Source organism: Apteryx rowi, unplaced genomic scaffold, assembly GCF_003343035.1.
Source record: "Apteryx rowi isolate R43461 unplaced genomic scaffold, aptRow1 scaffold_74, whole genome shotgun sequence".
In the NCBI taxonomy this organism is placed as follows: Eukaryota; Metazoa; Chordata; class Aves; order Apterygiformes; family Apterygidae; genus Apteryx; species Apteryx rowi.
This window is the reverse complement of record NW_020451027.1, coordinates 2,809,753-2,827,359: the sequence shown is the minus strand read 5'-3', so window position 1 is coordinate 2,827,359 and position 17,607 is coordinate 2,809,753. Positions and strand designations below refer to the sequence as shown.

The 17,607-nt window shown below is 39.8% G+C and overlaps 1 long non-coding RNA gene across 1 annotated transcript; it reads right to left on the bottom strand.

Annotated features, from left to right (window-relative positions):
- Positions 1–10,959: 10,959 nt before the first annotated feature.
- Positions 10,960–16,759, bottom strand: LOC112976503. The gene is made up of 3 exons (XR_003257043.1): positions 16,646–16,759; positions 16,338–16,475; positions 10,960–11,038 (listed from the first exon to the last, which is right to left on the bottom strand). It is a non-coding gene; the product is annotated as an uncharacterized LOC112976503 (long non-coding RNA).
- Positions 16,760–17,607: the final 848 nt, after the last annotated feature.

Sequence of the window (17,607 nt, the reverse complement as noted above, 5' to 3'; positions counted from 1 at the left end):
TCTGCTCCCTGGCTTTACCAGCTAGGAATCCTTAAGTATTTGTTTCTTCTGCACATACAGTTTAGGGTCAAAAAAAGTTTTCTGCTAAAAATCTGTATCATGAGAACCTCTAACTACAAAAAAAAGTTCAGTTTCCAAAATTCTAGCAGTCTGTCAACTATTAAAATTGTTTTTGAAGATTCCCTGCAACTATTATTCTTAATGGCACAATATTTAATAAAAATGCTTCTTCAAAGTTGTTGCTATGGAGTACCTAGATCACCTGCAGCTATAGGAATAAGCATCCTGTAATGTATAATGAATGCTGAGGCTGTACTTAGTTCTGCCCAGGGCTTGTTTTGCCTTAAAATGTTAGATTTCGTTTTGGGGTTTCTTGTTTCAGTAACAGTTGTTGTAGTTTTAAAGGGCTTAACAATAGTCCAGGGAGAATTCTAGCACTGGTATTTTACATTTTTATATAGTAAGTACTAAACTATTTTGCATAGTTGATCTTCAGCTCATCCAACATTAGTTTTAGCAGCAAGTTTCCACTGCTTATAGATTTATAGCTAGGACCACAGGTAGGCAGGATAAAGGGAAGAGCCCTTCCATGGGACATGGAAGAAATGAAAAGGTCCCCTGTCCATTCCTAGTTGAGATGAGACACTAAGAGAAAGCAGGGAAACCAATAGACTGCAAAGTCTCTATGTTAAAGGAAGTGGAGCATTTGTACATTCACAAATAGTGCTGAGAGCCAAAGATATTATATAACCATAAATCATTCTGTGCAGCTTTGTGAATCATTCTGTAGCATTTATTAATCACAGATGGTATAAGAACATCACCTTTTATATGAATACTGGTGTCCAAACTTCATTTATTTCTCCTGACCAAGACAGCCACAGCCTTAAAATACATACCTAGAAGACAACTTCTCTCCTTCTCTCAAAGGACACCCTTTCCCTTTCTATCTTACAAATTAAATTTCATTTAAATGCTTCAAAAAGCTTTACTAAAGTTTTAGGTTCTTGGCCTGTTAAACATATTTTAATCAAGCTTTTAGATACTTGACAATACTAGGACTATTTTCATTTTACAGATGGAGAATGAAAGCAGACTTGCCTGTAGGGTTTTGTATTTCAAGGTATTTAGCTGCCCACACATACAGATAACTGCTCAGCACTTCTAGAAGCCCATTAGAAACAGAGGTGTGGATACTTCAGAAAATCCCACTAAGAAAATCCCATTTCCTTGATCTTCTCCTCTGTGAGGAGATCACCTGGGCTAAGCTTGTTACAGCAGCAGAAATTACCCTATCTTCGGTCATTCTTGGGATAAGTCTCCAATTCAACTCCACATTCAATTGTCTTTAACTAGCAACTCTTGAATTCTACTAGTCAAAATATTCTAAAACTTGTAACACACAATTATTTCACACAGCTAGTACTGTTCTTAAAGTTCAGCGCAGGCTCTCACTTGAGTTTACTGAAGACAGAAAACATCTAGAGCCCTGCAAAAGAAGGCAGAAGCTGAGTTTAACTCCTTGATTCACTTTTTTTGACACTGGCAATTCTCTGAGCACTTTAGTGGAGATTCAGGAAACCTGATACATTCAGCCACCATCCATTATCTCAGCCTGTAAAACAAAACAGAGCGAGTTAATTCTGGATGACTAACTGCTCTGTGCAATTCCAGATAGATCAGTGACAGGATGCCTTGTGAGAATCAATGACATGGGGGCCAAGAGACCAGCTGTAAATAAGCATAAGCTCTCCAAATACATGATCCTATTCACCAGTGGTTCCTTAGACATACAGGGTCTATCAGACAAAACACATTTAAGAGAACAATTTCAAAGTCAGCAGAAGAAATAGGGATTCATTCCATGAGAATGAACCCACTAGAGTTTTCCCTACATAGAATTTAATATAAAGTTAAGGTTAATATTTTTATAGAGTCACTTCTAAATTATCACACCCTAGATTTTGTAATCTGGTTGCTAACGCAAAGCATCTTTACAGTGTTCTGTACTGAAGCACCTGAAAGCCCTTTACAGAAACTGATGAGCCTTCACAAAGCTCCAGCTCCTGGCACATGGATAATTTTAAAAAGAGACAAAGATTAAAAGAAGTCACTTGCCAAAGGCCATGCATGCATTTAACCACTGATCTAGGTTAGAACAGCAGCAGGGCTTAATTACCTGCTCATTGCTGAAATAAAGGACAAAAAGGGCATAGGAAAGCTATCCAAAATCTCCATTTTCTTATCAATTTGTGACAAAAGTGTATTAAAATTGTTGGATCAGAGTAACATACACGTTTACTGAGAGAATACAAAAATTTTACTTTTTCTTCCATTAGCTAGCAATGCATTTTAGTAAATACGTTTTACATTCAGGTACAAATCTTAGACAAATTATTCCATTACAAAACAAAAAATATATTTTTTGACATGTCTTTTTCCCATTTAAAATGTTCCTATCCTTATGGGATTCAAGCAACTGTCCCTTAAAGCATGCCAGGGGCATGTGAATGATAATGCAAACAGAAGCAAGGTCTGAAAAGACTCTCATACAAAAATTCTCTTGAATCTTCATCAACTTTGAAAAGCATGAGTTTATAACTGCAAACAACATGTATGTAACCTTTTGGTTTTAACCCATTATAAGCATCAAAATCAACTTTCCAATTAAGAGTTATTTTTCACCTTTTAAATTAGAAAAACTATATAGAGTTTGTGTCACTAATAAATCATAAAATCACATTTTTCTCGCTCACACTGGATGAAATCTGCATATGTATTCAGGGGTCATGTTTAGGATTCACAATCCCAAACCTGCAAACCCTGTTCCAGGTCCCATCTTGCACTCCACACAGAGCCCTTCCACATCTGTAAAACAAAGTCATCTTTTGACAAATCACAGTCTCTTATTACCATTTTCCCATGACTTTCACCCACAAGTGACTGAGAACTCAAAACACGCAAAGAGGAAGAAAGCTCCATAACACAGCAAGAACTACGCAAACAGTAAGGATACAACAGCAAGGTAAGAAAATAGAGATATTTTCAGACAAGACGCACTGAATCAACTGCAAACATTGAACATTTTGTATATGAGAAAGCCTGCTTCCCAGCTGCCCAAAACCCAGCAATTTTGACTGACTGGTTGCGTGCACAATCCTCATGAGGAGGATTTACGAGCTGTTTCTTTAGCTTAGAATCGTTTTTAGCATTCTTACATACATACCACATTTACAACCTAAGTTCGGGTCACTGTATGCATTACGGAAGATTTTCCTTTTCTGACCGAGTTGCAGGAAAGGAGATTGGAGCGGCTAAGCAAGGGTTCTGGATACATTTCCAGTTTGCGCTCTTTCTTTGACTGTGCAAGACAAGATGAGAGCAGCAACAATCCACAGCACTCCAACGAATTAACATCGGATGACTTTGCACCGTGGCTATGACAAGCGATCATTTGAATCCAAAGCATGCAGAAGGCCCAATTCTGTCCAGGCATAAATTGGAGCAGCTCCACTGAAGCAAATGCAATGTACAGCAGCAGAGTTCAGCGCAGGCCCTGCACGCTGCCGTTGTGGGCGTTGCTGGGAAAGGACCCACGCAGCTACGGCAATGCTTGTAGACACATGGGCTCTGTTTTCTGCAGAAAACCCAGAGTGATGTGAAAGGCAGCAATTCATGAACCTCATTATCACAGGAATGGTACCACCCATGGGTGACAAATACTGATCCCAGCTCGCTCCCTCACAGCAGCATCAGCTTCTCTCTGCAGTGACTGTAAGTGACAACTGCAGCCAAAAATTCTCCCGACACCTCTCAGAGCTCCTGTCTGAGGATCGCTTCTCCGGCGTGGCAAGAAAGCTGCATCCCTTCTCGATGAGCTCCTCAGCGCTGCCGCGCGAACGCGTGTCCGGCATGTCCTCTGCCAGAGGCTGCAGGGCCCAGCCCGCGCCAAGGCCCCCCCGCCGCCCTTCCCCGGTGGCCAGCAGCACAGCCCGGGCTGATGGCAGATTTGCTCTACTTCTTTTTTTCTGCGTTTAGAGCCTCCTGTGCCCAGAGGTGTGATCTGGGTGTATCATCAGCTCCATAAACATACAAGAGAAACACAGTATGAGCAAGGGACCTAACAGCTTGACCACACAAGGCACAGGGCAGCCTGCAGACAGAGCACACAACCCCAAACAGCGCTGCCTCTATCCGGAATTTCTTCGCCATCCTAGTTCTGCTCACTCCCTCTGGACATGAGGAGCTGAAAACGGGTGCATTAACTTACCAAAAGCAACAGATACATTTACATTTTGGCAAAAACTTGACGGCAGTTGTATTGTCACCTACGTCTGCTGTGACTACAAAAAATAAAATAATTGCATGTAGAATTTGCATATGCAAATTATTCCCCAGATTTCACTAATCTGTTCCTAAAAATGCTGCCAAGGAAATGGGAGGTCTGTTTAAGGATAAATACAAGGGGATAAATTAATTGTTATTTAATAGAGCAATTTCTCCCATGTTTACTTAACAGCCCTCCCCTAGCCACTGTGCAACATTACCAGATTAAATAACATCTAATCATGCTGTGAGATTATTGTTTTTTGTATGAATCAACAAATGCTTAATAGGTTTTATTTTAGAAGCAAAAAGATTCATATTACAGGAGATTAATACTATGAAAAAAGTATCTATATTAATATCTCTCAGCAATAAAGGACATGAATTAATGGACAGATGACCCAGTTACAAAAATGTGATGGTTTAAAAAAAAAAATCAATATGATGTATTTTTAAACCACACAGTGAAATGTCTTTGAATATACTTCAACAAAGAAGCCTTCTGTTATGCAAAAATGTTGTACATCCTGGCACAGAAACATGAATTTGATTTTAATTGAAAGAAAACTTGACACCCTTTCACCTAGGAAGCAGGCTTATTTTTATTTCATAACGAAGCCATCATTCAAAGTATTGATGGCAATATCCTCTGCTGCCTGCCTGAGTTTTAATCCAGCAGTAAGCCAAGACACTCTGGTTATGGCCAAAAAGGTAAAATGCTTTTGACCATCGCAGCCAATACTCCTTTAGTCTCCGGGCCACGCTGTTGGGCAGTTGGCACTGTCACCAAAAGGAAAAGCTTAAAGGGAATAAAGGAGTCAGTATTCACCACCTCCTCTGCAGGGTGCTCTAATCACTTCAGTGACAGTGATTTACAAAGAAAAGTTTGGGGAAAAAGAACATCATTTGCCTCCCTGAGTCTTCACCTGATCTACAGCTTTACACACAGCAACCGCATGGTTTTTGCGCTGCATACCTAAGCAGTTCTGTGCTCTCTTTTAAGAACTGAATTGAACACAAGTTTATTCTCTGAATGCAGTAGAGAGTATAAGAAAAATGCCCAAATTACATATTCTCTAATGCCATTTTCTTTTCTCTTATTCCACAAGTTCTTCTGCTTGCTTTTCCAGTTATTCCTCACTTCTCCATCCACTTCCTATCTAGGAGGCTACTCAATTATATTTTCCTCATTCCATCACCAACTACTCTAACATTATCTAATAAAACCATGTTAAATACTTGTCTTCAGAGCAAGATGTTTCAAACCAGAGGCACTTAGCTCAAGACTGGGGTTTGCAATAGTTTAGCAATAACGGCTCCATAAACAAAGTTGAGGATCCTGTCAACTTCAGTCTTTTAGATCACCACATCTCATTCCAGAATAGGGAAGTTTTGGGGAAGCTTGCAAGAAGTCAGGGGAAAAAAAGCAAAACTGAGGGGGTTCTTTTGTATTTTTTGTCTCATCATATCACCATGATGAGTCAGAGGCTTGTAGATAACATCCTACCACATTTCTCTAGTTATCACTTAGAAAAGCTTTTCTAAAATATTTAAGTAATCATTCTCTCTCTCTCCCCCTATTAAAACAACAGATGGAATTCCCAACCTTCATTTTTATGTTGGGATTCTGCAGCAATTTATTAACAGCTTGAACTCTGTTCTCTTGGGGGTTTAACCTGACGGTTGAACCCAAATACATTAAAGTCCTTTGTTCATCAAGGGACATATGTAATATGATATTAAATATGAAACTACTCATGCCTGAATAATGTAGTCTTTGTGATATAAATTGATGGAGTATGGAAGCCCACATTTCAAGCACACAAACTGCTCTTAATTCTGATCTTATATCACAAAAATTCAGAACTAATCCCATTGCTGTCAGCTGACTTACTAATGTAAAACTAGCCCAAATTAGAGCTGATTCATGGTTTGTCTTTATCCTGTATTATTGTTAAGCCATTATAAAGTCCTAGCCGTGGAGGTCAGAGGCAGGGCTATGACTCCCAGAAACAAGCATACACTTAAAACAGTATACTCCTCCATCTCATCGGTCCCATCATTACAACCTAGTGGAAAACCCCCCACAAAGTACCCAGGCTACAGTTTCATAGCATTGAAACAGGGTTCCAACGTAGCATGAAAGACTCCCATACAGACAGTGATAAATCTTATATTTTACTATGACAGTTGTATTTACCATTGTACTTAAAAATCACTCCTTATAAGCTAACTTTGACAGGTTAAAATACTACCTTTTCCATTATGAGCTCTCCCTTCCTACCCTATTTTTCCTCCTTGCTTCATGATGCTAGCCTTGAACATTCACCAATGTGCTCCTCCCATATATTGCTCTGACTCCTGCATTTCACACCTGGAGTACCATTCCTGCGGCTCTCATTCTGGGTACCCATATTGCAGATGCATTTCCACTGTGAAGTTACAAATATGTAGAAAAGCCAATTAACGAGGATTAGGCTGATGAACACCTAATAACCAAGCAACCTTATACGCAGAAAATGTCACCTGTTAAGGAGCTGCTGCTTATTTTGAGATAATCTACATTTTTATTCTAATGTCCAGCTGAGACATAGCTGTTGAACAGTTCTCTAGTAACACACACAGAACTAAGTACCTTCATGTTTATACTAAGCTATCATTACAGTAGGAAAGCAGTGTAGTTTGAAATATTCAGTGCACTTAAATTAGCAGACTGCAAGTGTATTTGCACACAACAGGAGGGACAAGGTGGGTGGAACTGCATCTCCTCCAACTGCAGCTGTCTAAAACCCACACCCAAGGGAGGCCAGACTCACTCCATCGCTCTTCTACGGCATAAATGACTTCCCTGTAAGATGGAAGTTTGAGGGATGAGCTATACTTGAGAAGAATACATTAACTTGACTAGAAACAGCGTAACTGGTTAGATATGGATACCTACATTGTAGGTATCTAAATTTGGACAAAGTAATTCTACAAATCATATTTAAGAGAAACAAGCTTGAATATAATCAGTTACTATGATGCTTTAAAATGCCACTTACCCTGATCGCAAAGTCCTGCTTAAAATCATATTAGCACATGTTAAAACATTCCTGGCAAATCAAGTCTAGAGATAACCACGAACACCAGATCTTTGGCTTTGCCACACATATCAGTGTCTGCTGAAGTGATTGTATTTTTGCTTACAGTTTGAATACAATGAAGTCTAAAGGGGGCCAATTCTGTTTTTATTCAGTGAAGTAGTTTTGTTGCCAACTCTGAAGACTTCAGAGCTAAGACCTAACTTTGAAATTATTTCATCAGTGAGAGAGCTAACACCTTCTTTATAATTCATTTTATACTGTGGAATTGCCAGTGTTATTCTACAAAGATGAATTCTAAATCCCAGACCTGAAGAAATGCTAACCTATTCCTCCAAGTTTGTTTCCTGAAGCTGAGCAAAAACAAAGTAGGCGGCTGAATCTTTGAAGGAAGTTTTTATCAATATCTTCATATGGAGGGGAGAGAGTTTTTCCCACCTACCCTTTTAAATAATTTTTTTTTTAAGCTGATAAGTTTATTTTTTGCATCTTTTAGATTCTTAAGCCTTGTCACATTTTTCAAGTGCCTTTCCAGTATGATATCAAAATTTAGTTAAAAACAGCCTCAGTGGCTGACTCCATCTAAACCCTTTGGATAGGAGGACTTCAAAGCCATTAGTCCAAGCACCTCCATGCACCAGACAGTTCACTTTGCCTGGGAAGAGAAGAGGTTGCCTGGGAAGGTTATTCTGTCCCAGTGGAATCACTGGGATACACAAAAAACAAACAAACCAAAAGTAAACCAAGGATATTCTATTTCTCCTGTTCTCATCCACTTTAACTAGAAAGATGCTCAATTCATGCATGCATGTTTATTAGACAATTAAGCTTTTTCCTTCTGCAAGGCATGTATCTAATACAGTTTTTTTCCTAACTAAAGATATTTCACCTCTGAAAATATCATAGAACTTTTTTCTTACAGCTTCTCATGCAATTTGAATTGAACTAAGCCAAACTAAGACTGCTACTTTAATTATTCTATTGTACTTTTGGTGTTTAAGCAATTATGCTTTAATCTAGAGACAGCTGCAGTTCAAAGGCACATGGGAAGATCCCTTTTTAGGGTACCTACCTATTTGCCATGTCTCAACGTACTAATAATTTAAGATTATTAAGAGAAGGATTTGAGGCTCTGACCCAAGTTTGTTGTTTGTAGTCCTGAGCAGATCCCTTTTGTGAATGCACCGCTATGGCAGATTCTGGTACAGAAGCCATTGCACTGAGTCTTCAACAAAAGAAGTCTGAAATTTAGATCTGAAAGGAAAGCTTTGATTTTGTGATGGAGCAAATATTACACTGATGACTTCTTAAAATGAAGTTCCCTTCTTGTGTCAAAACTTGTCGAACTCCTGCCTCCTCCGCTCCCAAGAGACTGGTGCCGCAGTGCTGTAGCCTCTCCTTTCAGTCTCTGCCACAGTCAGACCCTCCTAGCTCGCCCACACACATCCCCATCCCGCTGTACAGCAAGGCTGCACTTCGCATTGCAGGCAGCCAGTGGTTTGCCCAGGGACAAGCAAACTGGGGAAGCACCTCCACCTCCCAGACACTCACACATTTCTTGACTTCTGGGAGCTGGTTTTAGAAATGCTCCACAAAGCCTCTGCCCACCCCATGCAGAGCAGGAGAGCCAGAATCTCATAGAGTGTAATATCTCTCCCGTTCCTGCCACTCCTGTCTGCAGGGAGTGCTAAGCTCTCATGGGGAAGCAGGGCAGCAAGCCTGGGCCCCTGGTCTCCTGAGCTTGAGGGGAGCTGTGTACACACTGCATGTTTTCTCCTGGGAGTTATCTTCCTTTATCATTATGAACTGTGAAATACAGTAACATGTTCTACAGTGCGAGATATTGATTTTCTTTTAAGTATTTTTTTTGTTAGCAACACATGAACCAAACAGCATTGAATAAGCCATCATTTTCCAAATACGGAGCAGTCCCAGGATCAAGGAAGACAATGAAATAAACAGCTCATTGACCCATCTATTTTAATCATGGGCTAATAGTTATAGTGCACTTCCTACTTAAAAGTAAATATATTTAGTCCTTACAAAAATAATATGCCAAATACACCCATATACATAAGCCAAAGATTTTTACGAGTTCAACAACAGGCTCCTAAATATTTAAGCAAAGTGTAGTCAGGATTACTATAAACTCAACTTTGGTATATTTTCAGTTGGACTATCATTAACAAACATGAAGTAATTCTGCATTTTGGTTTTAAATGCTCCAGGACTATTTTTAAAGCATATTCTATATATAGAAACACAAAATAAAAGAAATGGCTCACCACTTATGAACAATCTTGCATTATCAAAACAATAACCACACAACACTGCTTAGCTACTAAACAGTAAACCGCATTTGAAAAACCAAGTGGATCTTCAAAACTAACTAAACCTTCAGAAACTTAGTCCTTGTGATGTAAAAGTGGCATTATTATACAGTTAAAGGAGGTGAATCCAGGGCAAGACATGTCTGAAATTCCCACGTGGCGTTTCAGAAATGCAGGCCAGCAATCTCAGCGCCCGGCACACTGCGGCGCCCTAGCTAGCACGGCCCTTCCTCACCAAGGCTACGTTCAAGCCCATTACAGGCCATGGGAGTCAAGCCTTTGAAGAGCTGGAATCACGCCCCATAAGGGGAAATTCACAGAAGTCACACTGGTTAATAGACGCTGTATTTTTAATTGACTAGGAAAATAGAAGGCAAAAAAAAAAAGTTATCATCTTCTTAACCCTTATCAACTTTTTTGCTGCAGCATAAGAAATATTAAAACGACATTCACATTTAGCTGATTTTATTGCTCTTGTCTTAGCAGTAAAAGAAACAAGCAGAAAAGTCACAGATGAGTTAATAAGATGTTTCTCCTTGCTTACCAATTAAATCAGAAGAGCTTAAACCTTTCCCTGGAGTCTAAGGTCTTCGTTAAATACATACAGACACAAGAATTTGGAAAGGTAGGAAAAAAAGAAGTCAGAGAGAGACTTTTTGCTCCTTGGGAAAATAATATTCATATAATATTCATTTTGCAATTAAAAAAGGGTTGTCTTTCCTATTTCATTGTTATACAATACAATTAAACTTTTTTTTTTCATTTATACAGGCAACAAGAGAGTTCATGATACATACTACCCTGGAGCACTACCCCAAGGAAAAAAATGGAAAGACTTTCTGTATCAAGCTGGCAGTATTCACATGAAATCTATACACTACTAGCACATGCTGATCCCCCTGAGCTAGAGCTGAGTGCATTTCACTGATCCAGGCAGGCAGGTGGCTTATCATCCTGCTGGCAAGGAGGAAAGGGAGAAAAGCTCTCTAGAGACAAGGATCCAGGATGTAGACTGAGCAGGTTAGAAAGGAAAGACACCAAAACATCCACACTAAGAGCTTTTTTTTTTTTTTTTTTTTTAAATGGTCAAGCCAGAATTCAGGGAAGAGACAAGTTTTAGATCCTAGACCTCACAAGTTACATGCAGCAGCAAATGGAAAAAACATTAAGAGCACCACCACAAAAACAGTAAAAGGAATCCACAGACCACAAAAAAGGCTCTTCACACCAACAGCAGCTCTAGATCCCTGAAGAGTAAAATAAACCTCCAAAGTTTTCCTTTCTGGTTTATGAGTAGATCTGAAAATAAATAAATAAATAAAAGTCAATAAAAGCTGTATCTTCCTTTAGTGTCTCACACTATTCCCAGGTGCAGGCAATAAAAATCTTAATGAGTTTGTTAATGTTTGTACTAATCAATTTAGATCACCTGAGGCTGATTGTTTACAGTGTGCTGCTAAGTCATAACAAAAAAACACTAAAAGGAAACACTGCTCAACAGCATACAGGATACATAAGGGCATTTGACTGCCTTTTGGCATAGGGCTGAGAAAAGAGAACTATGACTAAGGCTGCATTTTCATAATTTCTAAGCATTTCCCCTTAATAAAGAGGGATACATAAAAATCACAATCATTTCATCAACATTATGTTGTCATCAACTATCAGATAGTGATCTAAACGCAAACATTCTCAATTATGCATGATATTAAAGCACAGAAATATTAGAGGAAGGACTATTCTAGAGTAGATGCAGCCCTAAATGGGGGCTGGGCAGCTGTATTCCTGTATCAGGACAGGAACTATTTATCCTACCTGCTTGGCGTGAGGTGCAAACCCCCCCTTAAATCCCCTCGCACAGATCTGTGCAATCTGCAGCCAGTAGCAGCTCGTACGTAAGAGCTGGCCTGTTTCAGACATCATCCACTCTAATTTTTTTTCCTTCCTAGCACCTGTAGAGACAGAGGGCTTGAACACGGGCAACCGAGTTGCACTACAGGGAAAGCAATCTTGGAAAGGCTCGAAACCCCATTCCAGGTGAGCTCAGCTCCCAGAAGCAGCTTGGGTACTCATGCACTTTCAAAGCAGGAAGAGTTGCCTATAGTGATGAGCAGGTGCAAAAATCTACACTACTACATTACACCTAAACCGACTGCTGGAGGCGACAGCTAAGAAAAGGGAGAAGTTTAGCTTTTTTTTTTTTTTTTTTTTAAAGCAAGATTACTAAAAGTGCTGACCGTGATGACTTTTGCCCAGGTTTAGCAGCTTATTTTGCATAAATTACCAAGCAGCCTGGAGGAAGTTCTAGGTGGCTATTTTACCTGTTTCTGGTCCAATCAGCTCTCAGCTCAACTGGTTATTTAAAAGAATGAAATACAATTACACAGTATTTTACTCCCAAGTTATTCCCTTCTGAATAAACCACAAATACACATACTCTACTCCTTCAAATAACACAAATTCCCTCAGAGATAAGGGAGGTACTAATCTCTAACAACCTTACAAGAAGAAATCTCAGTGTGGTTCCTTAAGGATAAGCTCCACTGTTTTCCTACCAAAAATGACCTTATAGATGCACAAAAAAAAGATATCTTGCTTTCAAGCTCAAGAACATACCTAGAGCCACTTTCCAGCAATATTTGTCAAGGAGTCACAGGGGCTGCTGGTGGCAGCAGAGCAGGGCCTGGCCTGGCAGCCAGGACCTGCCCCACCACCCCATGAGGGAGTGGAGCAGCCACAGGGCTGGGGCCAGGCAGTCACCTATGGGCTGGGGCTGAGATCAGCAGCTCCACACTGGAGCTGGGCTGAAATGGGGCCTGGGTAGGGGGCCCAGGTGGGGCCAGGCAGGGCTGTTAAGGCCTATTAATGCCCTCCGCTCTGGCCCTGACAATCTCTTCTACTCCTCCCAGCTGCCAAAAGTATTTTTATATTATGTTCACCATTCAGGAGAAAGATGCGTATCCATCCCATACAGCAACACCTGGAGCAAAGCCCTCCTGTCGCTCTTTCCAGCGCTTTCCTGCAGGACACACTGGCAAATCTTTATCAATCTGCATTAGCTCCCACGGGAAAGTCTCAGCACCTTGCTCAATAAGTGCCTTCATCCAGATAATTGGGAACTGCTGCCATACAGTAATCCGAGGTGGTTTCTATCTATGTTTGGGATAAAGACAGCATAGTAGGAATCCCTTTTTTTAATTGGCATTTCAACCAGGACCATCACCCCTTGAACTGTGCTATTGCTAAAATTGTATTTCTCAGTGTCCATAGGGCATAACAGAAGAAAGCTAAAACAACATTCAGTTCATGGGTGTGATCAGATATTGCTTTCTCCTGCCTCTGCAGGGAAGTGTGGACAAGCACCTTGTCTAAACTGGTATACAATCTCCAGGCAACACCAGGAGGGTGGCTCCAACCAATGCATTTTAGACTATATGGATTGTACGTCTACTTTATGCACTGCTAAATGGTATCTCCAGCTTGCCAAAAATCAGTCCTACCAGAATCCCCCTGTAGCATACGGACAATTGTAGCATTTTTTAATTGCCTGTGTATTATATGAAAACTGTTTTGTGCTGGCTGCTGCTTCAGGTCATGGATAAAGACAATAAAAAAGTTCAATTCTAGTTCAAAGTAGACTGAACATTAGCTTAATTTCTTTTGCTCTAGAAAGACTATGAAACCTATGGAGTACTGTATCTATCTTTTCCGTAATGGAACTAAAACTATATGATAATTATATTTCATCTACAAGTGTTCCCACATATTTACTTTATTTTTTCATTTATGATCCTTAAACAAATAGTCTTGAAAGATTATAATCATAACTTGTTCTGTTAGAAAAAAAAAAATCTTTATCCAGCTTTCAGAGGAAAGAGACACTCTATCCAAGGGGAACCCTTTGCATTCCTGTATTCCTTACACAAACAAAATTGTCAAGTCCTTGCAATGCTAATACTAATCCTTACACAGAAAAGGACTGCAGTGGACTCCCTCCATATGTGCTACAGAAAAAAAATGAATCACAGTGGCGGATGCAGGCTCAAGCAAGTCAGCCCTTTCACATTAAGTGCTACCATACGTAGCATTTCAATTAGTTGATATTGATACTACAATTTTGTATGTTGGTGATTGCACATGCAATACATAAGAGCAAATTACTGCAATCACCAACTGTTGAACAAGTGTTTCTTATTCATTAGCTACTCTTTGATCTAAAATGATATTTTTCCTACTAACGGTTAAGTACCATAAATGTACATTAATTTAAATGACATGGGAAATAAGCTTACATAACACAAGAAAAAATAAAGCAAAGGAGCAGTAGTGAATAATCATGTATTTAATGACAGTCCCCCGTTACGCTGTTTCCTTTTCTGGATTGCTCTGTGTGAAAAGCACAATGGTTGTTACTGCTAAGGATAACTTGACACGCAATGACAACTCTTCAGCCCCACTGAGATTTCCCAGGAACCGAGGTGCATTTCAGACTGCTCCCTTTTCCCAATTCTCTTGACCTCAAAATGTGCTGTAGGCACTGCATAGTCTATCTTTCAGCTAAGCAATGTACAGAAGGTTCATGTTTATATACTTAGGAGCCCAGATATGACATTCAAAACCCGACTCTCATTTTCGCTACAACTGCCTTACAACGTTGCATCCTGATAAAGTAAAGCAACACTAGTGAGCATCAGGCTCTCATAATTGTCTAACCGCCAGTTTTTCTCTGATCAGGAGTGCAGTGGTGATATGAAGAACACTGACAGAGAACTCAGTCATATAGCAGCAAAGACAGTAAATCCTAAATAAAGTACAGATCAACTGTATGCTCATTAATTACTTTGCTGTGACTGTGCTCAGATGTCCCAATGACACCATGCCATGTAGTAGTAAACGTACCAACACAGCTTCTTTAACAAAAGTAGATATGCTCCATTTAGCATTATCATGTGCCTTTTTAATATATCAGCACATAGAAAGTGAAAGGCTATTTTCCTTTCTGCCTTTACAAATACATGTCATTGCTAAGCTCACAGCTGACTATTCTGTAGCTTAGACAGCTGAGAATGTGAGAAGGTTCACTAAACAACATTTCAGAAAGATTTTTTATTCTCTTCAAAGAAAGGTTAGCCCAGACCAAAAAGCAGAGTCTATTAAAAGATCCTCAATAAGATACATTGCATATTCTCCAAATGTCTGTCACAGATGGCTTTCTGTCTGTAACTATGATTTGAAAAAATTCTGATTTCTGTTCCACAGAATACAGGAAAAAATACAGAAAGAAATTAGTGCCAGCCACTAGAAAGGCACAGGCTCTCCTAAGTAAATTGCAAAGCTGTAGGAAGAGCTCCTATTACTCATGGTTGAAATTCTCCTAACAGTCTACAGAAGAGGGCTGAATGACGTGTAACATGTCAACATGTCCTTATTTAGGGACTGCTGTGTTGGAAGGGCTGCCAAACAAGGGGAAAGCAATTGGACCACAAGAAAAGTAGGTAAAAATGTTTAGCACTATGGCTCACAAGTTGCATGTAAGAAAAGCCCATAAACAAGCACAAACCACGGGATAACACTACACACCTAGTGACTGCGTAACCAATACTATCAGCACTGTAAAATAATGGTATCCTGGGCTACAAAGCCAAAAAATTTACCAAACCTTTTCTAGGACTACTTACCACTGTTACAAATGCCAGCTTTTCTGGGTTGTGTACAAAGCTATCAAGTGGCAAACCAAGAAGATGTATTTCCACATCATTTTGCCCTGAAAAGAGACTATGCGGAGGACACTCTCCTCAACAGGTGACACGCATTCCCACTCCCCCCAAAAACGTAGCGTAAAGTTAGTGCATTCTGCAATGGACGTAAGAGAACTCAACGTTTTTCATCTCAAAGCCTAGAAGATTTCGTTTCTCACATATCTCCAGAAAATTCCCCATAATCTCACAGCAATCAACAGACAAAAACAGAAAGTTTACTGCCCTGACGATCTCTAGACATACAGTGGCCAATAGGACTTTTTGTACAGGCCTCTATTCAATGCCCTAAACAATGTGTCATCACTTACACCTACACAAAGCTAATGGGAGATATTACCATGTAAGAACGATACATTTCAGCAACATCTTTCCACTGAAATAAATATTTCAGATTCTTGACACCCCACCTTGAATTCAATTGCTTGAACCTGATTTTAAAATTCTTATTACAGAAGCACTGTCTACATGTGCTGTTTTTACAAACGAGCAGTTAAGAGCATCTGAAGGACATTCTTCCTTGACATGTTCAGGGCCTCGTGCGTCTGCAGCGAGCAAAGTCAGCACAGTCTACTAATGCAAGCCCGGTCTGCATCTCGAGAACCTAATTACAAGTTATTCTCTGACAATAAAATATCCCTACAACTTCAGACATTTGGCCAAATGGACCAATAGAGGTCTGCAAATCCCTTTTTGATAGTTTTGAATAAATAAGTTAAACTGGTTGCTGATTTTTCTAAAAAATGAGTATTTGTCAAGCTGCTACTGAAGTGGGACCAATATCTGCAAAAATTAACATACTTTTTTGCATTTATTTAACTAGGAACATATAACTCACCCACCTATAAAATAGGCCACTCAGCTGGGAAATCCACATATCTTCTCTGTTTTTTTGACATTTTAGTAAAAACAGATTTTGTTTAAATTATTATTTGTTGTTATGGTCAGAACCATTAAACTGCATAATCCACCAACTCAATCTGTAAGAACAAAATAAGCAGTTGTCATTCAGCACTGCCCATACCAGATGCCTTCTCAATCTTCTCTGCATCACCCAAACTAAGCTGCAATACCTATCCGGAGTATCGCTTTTTTCAAATAATTCAAATAATATGGCATAGAGGGTACAGAGGTTAACTTAGCTGAGGACCTGTGTCCCTGTGACCGTTAGGAAGGAGGTGTGTGCCGTGAAGCCGTGTGCTGGATTTCCATGGGACTGCTGTGGAGCCGAGGTGTCAGCGAACTAAGTCTCCTCTTCCACTGTTGTACCTCCAGATTTACTTGAGTAAAGTCACTGAATACCTAAATCCAAAATTAGTGAGAGCATGAGGGAACCCATACATTAATTTATAAATGATGACGGAAATGGCAGGTGAACTAAGATTACATCTTTGTTTTAACTACAGATTTCCTTTATTATTTTTCTTGAGCTCAGTGATAAGGAAATAATTTTTTGTATTGTGACCTCAGGTGGAAGTACATGAATTGTAATCTAGGTTGATGAATGCATCAAAAAAATAAAAACAGTCCTAGGAAAGAAAATAAACTTCCAGATTAGGCACAATGTTTGTACACATTTTTGGATCTTGCAAATGTTACAGAATGTTTTATGAATTTATAAATAAATGTTTTAAACCAATTTGATGCAGTTACTCAATCCTAAAGAGAATTATTTTGAATTATTCACTGCTACTGAACAATACACTTTTTGTAAAAGCATAAGTGGAGCCAGTAGCTCCCGATGTGTACGGCTGCCCTACACTTTTCTTTTGGGTTCCTTAAAACATTGCGCTTTTGATAAATCAAGCTCCTATTTCTCAGGCACTACTTTGCTTCAGGCTAAATATTTTGCAAGATTTTAGCCCCCAAAAGAGATAGAGCTTTCTGACAGGTACATAAGGCTATGAAAAAATACCTCCTTGTGTCCGTGTTAGCAGTCCCAACAACCTTAAGAAGCGCTTGCGCGCCCTGCTCGCGAGCAGCGGTCGCTGGCAGGGGGGCGACGCGCTGGGAGCGCAACTGTTGCCCAGCACGTGCGAGCGCATCCAGCGCGGCCGAGTTACGAGCCGCAGCGGCCCGCAGCTCGCGCGTGCCCGGCTGCCCCGCATCCCT